Source organism: Elephantulus edwardii, unplaced genomic scaffold (assembly GCF_000299155.1).
Source record: "Elephantulus edwardii isolate Elephantulus edwardi_28Jun2011 unplaced genomic scaffold, EleEdw1.0 scaffold00002, whole genome shotgun sequence".
Classification (NCBI taxonomy): Eukaryota; Metazoa; Chordata; class Mammalia; order Macroscelidea; family Macroscelididae; genus Elephantulus; species Elephantulus edwardii.
The window spans coordinates 16480355-16490712 of NW_006399752.1; the positions used below are offsets into that span (position 1 = coordinate 16480355).

At 39.0% G+C, this 10358-nt stretch overlaps 1 pseudogene; it reads left to right on the forward strand.

Annotated features, from left to right (window-relative positions):
- Nucleotides 1-2704, forward strand: part of LOC102870030 — a 25910-nt pseudogene extending 23206 nt beyond the window's left edge.
- The last annotated feature ends 7654 nt before the right edge of the window (nt 2705-10358 follow it).

Sequence of the window (10358 nt, forward strand, 5' to 3'; positions counted from 1 at the left end):
TCAGTCCTGTCTAAAAGGAATGAATATACACAAGGAGGACAGTTCTATTTTTTATATTTCCATATTGACCCTACAACACTTTGCTTATTGTTGTTGTTGATTGCTGTCAAGGGGAGCACGAATCATAGCGACCCTATGAACAAGAGGCCAGAAGCCTTTCTGTAACTATGGTCATTTATCAAAGTTCATAGAGTTTCCAGAGGCATGTGGTTTAGGAAGTGGAGTTCACTTCTACAGTTAAATGTGTTGATAATACTTTGTCTCATGTATTTTGAGCATATTATCAAGAAGTACTAACCCTTAGAAAAGGACATCATGCTTGGAGAAGTAGAGAGTCAGCAAAAAAGAGAAAGAATGGATTTTTATGATTTGGAACCAGTTCTAAGCTTCTAACAACCACAAATGCTGTCCATTTACTGTAAATTCCTGAAGAAATATATACAGGTAAAAATCAGATTGCTTAATGCACTACATCACTAATACTTATTTTTTAAAAATTAATGATGGATACAAAACATTATGTAGTAAAAGTGCATAAATGGCAGCTCTGAGAACTCTGTGATCTTTACTTCATTATTTGAAAATCTTCATCTCCCCCCCATCTTAAGGATGAAGAAATATTTACATTGTAGAGTTACTTTAAGAATTAAAGAATGCAGTGCTCCCTTTGAAAGCACATATAATAAAACTGAAACAATACAGAGAATATTAGCGTGGCCCCTGCACAAGGATGACATGCAAATTTGTAAAACATTCCATATTTTTACTGGGGAAAAAGAATTATATATGTAGGTCATCTAATATGTTATTTAACACCTAGGGAAACACTCTAATATCTTCATATTGTTTGGAATATTTTTCCCCTTCTTCTAAAACAATAATAGGATTCAGTGACAGCACTTGGTGGATTTCTAACAGATAATAAAGTGGGAAGAAGACTACAATCTTTCTTTACTGTTTTTCTGCATTCCTAAGTTCTGCCCTAAATGTGCTCAGTAAGTTGTGCCAATAAATCTGGAGGACAACCACTTGGCCAACTGACTGGAAAAGATTTCTATTTGTTCCCATTCCAAAGAAAGGTGATCCCACAGAGTGTGGAAATTACTGAACAATATCATTAATATCACATGTAAGCAAGATTCTGCTGAAGATTACCCCAAATTCAGTGAAACAGCACATCAACAGAGAATTACCTGAAGTGCAGGTTGGATTTAGAAGGGGTTGCGGTACTACAGATATTGTAGCTAATGTTATATGGATCTTGGCTGAAAGCAGGGAGTACTAGAGGAATATCTATCTATGTTTCATTTATTATGTAAAGGCATAAGACTGTGTGGATCACAACAAACTGTGACTGACTCTGAGAAGGATGGGAATCTCAGAACATATGATTGTGCTGAAGTGAAACCTACACTCGGACCAGGAGGCAGTAGTCAGGACAGAGGAAGGAAACATCACATGTTTTAAAGTTGGGAAGGTTGTATGGCAGAGATATGTCATAAATCTCCATACCTTTTCAATCTATATGCAGAACAGATTATCGGGGAGGCTGGGCTTTATGAGGAGAAATGTGGTATCACGATTGGTGGAAGATCCATCAACAATATGCGTTATGCACATGACACAACCCTGCTTGTTGAAACTGAGGAGAATCTGAAGTGCTGGCTGCAGAGAGTCAAGAACTGCAGCCTTCAATATGGATTAAAGCTCAATATCAAGAAAACAAAGATTCTCACAACTGGGCCAATTGGCAGCATCATGACAGATGGTGAAGGGATTAAGACTGTTAAAAGCTTTAGTTTGCTTCACCCCACAATCAACATTCTTGGCAGCAGCAGCCAGGGAATTAAAAGGTATATTGTGATGGGAAAGTCTGCTGTCAGAGACCTCTGCAAAGTACTAAAGTGCAACTATGTCAGTCTGGAGACTAAGGTGCGCATGTTAAAGGCCATGGTCTTTGCAATAACTTGCTATTCATCAGAAAGCTAGTCAATGATTAGAAAGGATAGAAGGAGAATTGTTACCCTTGAGCTGTGGTGTTGGAGAAGAGTATTGAATAGACCATGGACTGCAAAGAGAATGAGCAGGTTCATCCAAGAAAGGATGAAACCATGCTGCTCCTTGGAGGCAAGGGTTCTGGATGTTCGTCTCACATACTTGAACCTGTACAAGTAGGGACATCATGTTTGGGAGAGTGGAGGGAGTGCAGGAGAGGAAGACAACCTATGAGATGGGCTGATTCAGTGACTGGGGTAATCTGGGTAAGTATCAGAGACAGTGAAATTGGCACAGGACAGAGCAGGGTTTAGCACTGTTGTACATAGGGTCACTATGAGTCTCAGGTGACTTGATGGTACATAACAACAACAACAAAAACAAGAAGTTAATTTCTTAACTCTGTATCCTGTATAAGAAAGATGAAGTAACAAACTCCTTAGAGGACTAACACAGATATTTAACTTCGCATAATTATGGAAGAGATTAAGTGGAGTTGTGGGATATTTTTGCCTTTATACTTGTACTTCTTAATGGTGGTGTTCTTGTGTTAATTCCCTTAGGTACAGTTGGAGACTGGAAGCATTATATGACTGTGGAGCAGAGTGAAAGGTTTGACAGGATCTTTCAAAGGAAGATGAAAGATTGTCCCTTGAAGTTCATCTGGGATATAAATGAAGAGTAGAATTCCAATCAAAGTTCAAAATAATTACATAATAATCTACTAACTAGATAATATATTTTAATATATATATTAATTTGGGCTTATGAAATTTTAAATTTAAAAATTCATTGCATTCTTACCTTGATGTCTCTATTGAGGAAAATATACATAAATTGAAATGAATTATCATAAATTTGGTCAAGTTTTCAGTCTCAAAATATTAAAATTGTTTGAGAGACAGCATTGTGAGCTTTTGTGATAGTAAGAAAAATAGAAGCCATGCAGCATGAATTATGTTTTATTAAAATGTTCTGTGGTGTACACGAATTCTTTATTTACAAATAAACATCAAACCCTCTAAATGAGTTAACTTTTTAAAAATTAAATCTATTTGAGTAGAAATGGGAAAAGAAACAGGTAAATGTAAATAAAAGAATATTTATGACCATATACAAAATCATAAAAGTTTGTAAAAAGATTTGTGGGGGAAGCATTGGTTACTCATTTAATAATTTGACTATTTGGATAAAAATCATACCATTCAGGGAGGAATAAATCCACCCTGCCGTTCACCAAAGAAATTCCCTATGTTTAATTGTTAAATAGTGAAGATACTATTATTAAAAAATACTAAAATATAGGTGAGAATATTCATAGTTCCCAAATGGAGGATAACCTTTAATGCATAAAAGCCATGGAAGAAATTAAAAAGGAAGCATTTAGTGAGTTCATAGCCATAATATTTCAGTGCAACAGCATTCAGTAAATTAGAAAAACAGCAACAAATAAATGTCCATCAATAGAAAAATAAACAAACGCTATTTCTTGCAAGAGAAATATATGTGTCTCCTCCTTGATTTCATTCCCTTGATCTGGAACAGACTCATAGCTGATCGTTCCGCAGGTTTTCTGAGTCTGTAAATTGCATAAGAGCAGATTGTCCATTTTTCTTAGAGTCACTGATGCTTTAATACTACCAGAGAGAAGCCACCATTGGGTTAACTGTAATTCTCTACAAACTATGCCACAACACTCTACATCTGTAACAATTAGTTCACTACAAAGACGTAACACCATGTATGACTTTTAGAAACTACAGAAATCCAGACATATGTGAGCATTACTCATTATATGAGATAAAAAACTAGGAAAAAGTCTAACTATTGGGCTTTTGGAAAGTACAGATTTTTACAGCAATAATTGAAAAAAAAATGTCTTGGAGAGGATGCAGCTAGAGTGATTTTTGGAGGCAAGAATGATAAGGCTTCACCTCACATACTTTGGGCATGTTGCTAGGAGGGGCTATTCTTTAGAGAGAGACATGATGCTGGCAAAGGTGGAGGGTTCGCAAAGGAGAGGAAGACTCTGAACCAAGGGGATGGATGCGGTGACAGCTACAATGGGCTCTTGTGCGACAGGAAGTGTGAGGACAGCACAGGATAGGAGACAAGGTCCTGATCTTTTGTAGGGTCACTCACTATGAGTCAAACTACACTCAGTGGAACCTAGTAATAACAACACCACCACCTCCAGCAACAGAAATAATAGGTTTTAGAAATTTTAATGGTTAATATAATTTGTGAATTTGCCCACAGCTCAGCCTTGTGTGACCAGGTGCTAAGAACAAGAACTGTAATGTTTACTATTTCTTCTTTGGACTTGAAGGATACAGTGGTGGTGATTCTCACCACATGTCCATTCAACTCATATATCCAGCCTATAAAAAAAAATAAACAAACAATACACAAACAAAAACAAAACAACAAAAACAGACAAACAAAAACCCCACAAATTGTGGAGATTCCCAGCTGATTAGCATATTCTTACCAGATGGTGAGCCATTTGCAGGTGTTGCTCCTGAGGTGGGTTAATTGAGCAAATTAATGTATATCTTGTCTTCTACTTGTATGTCACTCCTTATCAACTTTCTGTACTGAGGTAATCTGGGTTTGCTGTGATGCTGAACCTGCATCATTGGAGTACCAAATACCATAATGATTTATCAACGTGGACAGTGTTTGGTGGAACTCCAAGTTGTAGGACAGGTTTGGAAGCAGGAGTGGCATCCACTTCCTAAACCACATACCTGCAAAAACTCCATGAACCTGGAGAAACTTATAGAAAAGCATTACATCTTTTGTTCATGGAAACATTGTGAGTCATGCTCGACTCAATGACAATCAACAACAACAACTTTGCTTTTGCTATGCTGTTGCTGTTATGTGCCGTCAAGTCACCTGAGACTCACAGCAACCCTATGCACAATGCACAATAGATCTGAACCCTGCTCTATTCTGTACCAACCTTATTGTCTCTGACACTCCTACCTTCATTACCCCAGTCCCTGAATTAATCCATCTCATTGAGGGTCTTCTTCTCTTGCACTGTCCCTCCACCATTCCAAGCACAATGTCCATCTCCAAGGACTGATTCCCCCTTGCAACATACCCAAAGTATGTCAGACAAAGCCTCGACTCAACATCCTTGACTCCAAGGAGCAGTCTGATTTCATCCTCACCAGGATGAAACTGTTTGTTTTCCTGTTAGCTGGGTCTAGGACTTAAAATAGTCTTGGGGAGTCATGAGTTGGAAGATTTTCACCTTGGCCCACTCACTGCAGGTAAACATTCTCAGTCTCAGAAGTCTGCTATGTAACTACTTAAAAAAAAAAAAAGAATCAGTGACTATTTCTCCATTCTGGCTTCAAAAGATTATCAAAACCAGTTTGTCTTCATCTGGCAAAGCCAGCAATTTATTATTAATCTCTTAGCCTCAGAGGTAAATCAGTTCTCCAGCACTGTGTCTGCGGGGACTTTGACCACCTTTATCTTCAGGAAAGTCATCACACCGGTATATTATATTGATTTCATATTGATTGGATCTAGTAAGGAAGAAGTATCAATGATTGTAGATTTTTAAAGATATTTACATGCTAGTGAGGTGGAAACGAATACAACAAAATATTCAGATGTCTTACACTTCAGTGAAACTTCTAGAAATTCAGTGATATGGGCAACTTAGAAAGAGGCACAATGCCTAGCCCCTTTTGGATCTTAGAGCCAATACTTCTCTGGCCTATTTATTAAATCACTTGAAAAGCTAGTTTTGTTTGGCGTAAAAGAAGACTTTGACCACAAGATTTGACTGATCCAATGATTTTTGAAGGACTAGGCTCTGGTGGCCTAGTGATAAGAAGCCGCACTACAATCCCAAAGGCATATGGTTCAAATCCACCAGCTTCTCCAAGGGTCATGGATAGGCAGTCTCTTTCTATGCCATTTACTGCTTCTGAAAAATCCACTAAAGGGTTAACTATGATGTGTTTTGACTCAATAACACAACAACTATGTGTGAAGTGCCAGTGGCAGATAGAGATGTTACTTGTAATCCTTGGCAGGTCTCTATGGTTGAATTACAGTGGAAGCCCTCAGAGATTTTCGTTTGTTTTTTGGTTCTTTTGATGTTGTTGTTGTCATGTGCCATTTAGAGCTTTAGAATACTTAGAATATAATCACACTTTCCTCACTTCCTCTTTTTTTATTTAAATTTTATTTATTGTGTAAAACATGTATGAGGATCCAAAGGGGTGAGGATTGGGAGCAGAAAGGTGAGGATGGGCAGGGCATGTCCTCTTTCTGATTTTGATTTCCATTAATATTTTCTATTCTACCCCTTCTTGCCTTTAAGGCTTTACTTTTGGGAAAATGCTGTTCTTCCCCCGTCCCCCAGTGCATTATATTTTGTGCAATTTTTCACTTATATTTTATTTTGTTCATGTATATTGTGGGGTTTTCCCCTCTTACAATCATCTATTAACTACATTCGTAAAAGCATCTCTATGCCTTATTTCCAATATCTCTTTTTAGCACTTCATGCCTCCTGCCCTAATATCCTACTTTTAGATAGGCAATTTCTGACTTCCCCACCCCTATTAAACAAGTACTCTGAGAGAACAAGCCTGTTCCTTTTGCAGAAGAATCCTCTGTTGAATGTGAACATTTGAGCATTTGCATCCACAAGCAAAGTCCAGTTCACAGAAAACCATCAGGATGCAGTAATCTAGGCCCTTGGAGTTTTGAGACAAATCCTTTCAATCCTCTGCAAATAAATGAGAAACAGCTTTTGGCTTGCTATTGGACAATAATAGATACGAATTCCCAGCCATGAGTGACTAACCACATGGCTTGAACTTCTCACCATGAGCTAGGTGCTGTCTGAGGCACAGAGTCATAAAGTTGTGCATGCAGAGAAGCACTGTGTCATTGAATGGACACGGTAAACATGAGACAGGGCTCAGGCAGGACTTGCATAAGACAAGGAAATGGCCCAGATACCCAAGATCTCTATTCCTGTCACATTAATCTTTGTTTCCCAAAATGCAGTTATGGTTTTGCCAGGAGTTCCTTATTCTCAGTTCACTGTGAAAGAGAAAACTCCTGTCTGGTTTCCAGATGGCTTTGCACAATATGCACCATTTTGCCGAATAGGCTCCATTCAGAAGTGAGCAATGACAGTACTTCAGTCCTTTTCTGGGACCTCTTTGAAGAACAGTAGCTAAAGGAATGCTTCTAGGTGACCACAACATCCAGCAGTGTATCTGGTGGCAGTTATACTTGCTTGGAAGGAGAAATGACCAAAGAATGGGATTGTAGACCGATACACAGGAGATAGCTGATGATCAGGGACTCGGAAAGAATGTGATGAGAAATTTGGTAACAAAGAGGTGTAAGGAGGAGGAATGTAGAAAGATATTTCTGAATTGGCCAAAGAAGTAACTATAGGTGTTTCTCATGTGAATGCTCACCAAAGGTGACCTCGGTATAGGAGGAATTTAACAATTAAATGGTTAAGATGACAGGTTCTATGAAACTAAGCCCCTTTCTCCAGCCACCTTCATCGTTTCACAGCACATGAGCAAAGTGACTATGGGAGCAGGTATTTGAGTTATGCAACACAGACTTCCACACTCTCGGGCAGATTTGGCTACAGCTACAACTGGGTGCCCAGTTCGTGAGTTTCTGACACTGAGCCATTTGCTGGAGGCTCTACACACCAGGAATCAGAGATATATGGAGTAGTTTCTCTGACAGTTAGCGTTCACGTGTCCAGAAATCAGTGGATAGATACGGGAATGCCACCACTCACTATTTCCCTTGGTGATGCTCTCAAACAACCTCTTACTTCCTGTAACTATAATACTATGCCTTGCAGGTCTATAAGTCTTATTTCCAAAAGAAGCAGCACTCTATCCTGGAGATATGTTATCTTGGAAATGACAAATTGAAGATGAATGGAGCTATATTCACTGTTAGTACAAAACAACAAATCAAAACACATCAAGATCTTGCCTGAAGTACAGTACTGTGAATAAGTTACTATCTATACTGACAAAAGAAGAACTTTTTTTTTTTAAAAGAAGAACTTTTAATATAGCTGTGAAGAAATCCTGTCATTCGGTGACAGGATGATATTCATATGCATACAAGAAAGTCCAGTGAATACCATTATCATTCAAATATATATGCACCAACAACTAGAGCCAAAAAGGAGGAAATAGAAAATTTCTACCAGGGTTTGCAGTCAGAAATGGATCAAATAAGCAATCAAGATGCATTAATAATAATAATAATAATAATAATAATGGGTGATTGGAATGCAAAAATTGGAGACGGAAGAAGAATCAGTAGTCAGAAACATGTACTTGGTGACAGAAATGATGCTGGAGAGAGAATGATAGAATTATGTACAATCAATGACCTATTTATTGCAAATACTTATTATAAGAAACATAAATGTAGGCTACACACATTGATTTCACCTGATGGTGTGAATAGGCATCAGGTAGACTATATTTGTGGGAAGAATCACTGGAGAATCTCCATATAAGTTTTGAAAACTAGGCCAGGTTCTGATTGTGGAAGAGACCACCAACTATTTGTGAGCAAGTTCAAGATGAAGCTAAAGAAATTTAAAGCAAATTCACAGGAACCAAAATTTGACCTTGAGTCTATGCTACTTGAATTTCAAAACCATCTCAGGAACAGATTTGAGACCTTGAACTCTAAAGAGTGAAGACCAGCTGTGGGAGAATATCAAGAGTATCATCCATGAAGAATACAAAATGTCATTACAAAGACAGAGGAAGAAGAAAAGACCAAGATGAATGTCAGAAGAGACTGTGAATATTGTACTAGAGCACTGAGAAGTCAAAGCAAAGGGAATTAAGAAATCAAGAAATTAAGGAGATGAACAGAACGTTTCAAAGGACAGCTCGGGAAGACAAAGTATTATAATGAAATATGCAAATAGCTGGAGTCAGAAAAATCAAAAGGGCAAAACTCGCCTGCCATTTATTTTCTTTTTTTTTTTTTTTACAGTCCCCCATTCTTGTCATGACAATAATACTTAATCCTATATTTCTTTTATACAGGTATCTTCCCTCGTCTGGTTCAATGCCATGTTCATTATTTATCCCCTCTTTTTTTAGTTTTCCCCCAACCCCTATGCCAATCTTGTTTTATTAACAGTGGCATTATGCAGTATTTGTCCTTTTGTGACTGAGGTATTTCACTTAGCATAATGCTCAGCACTACTTAAGCTGCAGGAACTGAAGAACAAGCTCAAGCTTTGAGTTGCAAGACCTAAGGATGCTTTGGGAAGAATACGAAATGAGCCAGGAAGCAGAAAAAGAAGATGGAAGGTCAGTCCCCTGCAGCCTCCACCGCAGGCCACCCCTCAGCCACTGCTCCAGCACCACTGCGCACCTGCTGTACTCAGGTGGGAGGGCACGTGGGCAGTGGCCTGAGTGCAGTGGGGGCGGGACAGTGCCTGGGAGCTGCCTTCCCACGCCCCCACTGCTGCACCTACATGCACCAGTCTGCGCGCTGAGAACATTTGCAGTGCTACTCCAAGGCTAGAAGCAAATTTGAAATTTTAGAAGCATTGGCCTTTGTGAGAAGCAGGACATAATTTAAAATTCTGTCTCTTAATTTTCCTTTTCATTTCATATTGGAAAAACATCAAGAAGCCATGAACATCTTCAGTAATGAAGAGTTTGCCATTTCCTTGATGAAGGCTTTACTGCCAAGGATATTCTGGACCATGAAATTAATGAAGTTTCATCTTAAGATGATGTTGTTGTTGTTGTTTGGTGCTGTCGAGACATAGTCGACTCATAGCGATCCTATGAACGAAAGGCCTGAACATTGTTCATAGGTTTTCCGGAGGCAAGCCATTTAGGAAGTGGATGCTGCTCCTGCTGCCAGGCTTGTTTTAGTTGGGAAGCTCCACCAAGCACTGTCCACCACGAGTGACAATTACCACATTTGGCACATAAGTGTCACAGTGGTCAGCATCAGAGCAACCACGAGTTATCTCTGTACAGCAAAACACAAACCAGTGCTATGCTATACCACCTGGAAGAATGTTTGACAGAAAAACAATTATTTGAACCTGACCCTCTAAGCTCTGTCACTAAGCTCTGTCAGCAAAAAGTTACAGAATACCCTGGGAGGAGCCCACCAGGAAAAACATGGCTGCCTCCACTCCCTTCTCCCATTGGGGCTTGAAGCCCCTTCCTGCCTTAAACCCTAGGCCAAGCCTAGAGGGCCTCGCTCCTGGGGGACAGAGCAGTCCTGCAAGTCAAACACAAGCCCTAAAAAGCACTTGACTCCAAAAACTTGCCATAATATCTGTGCAC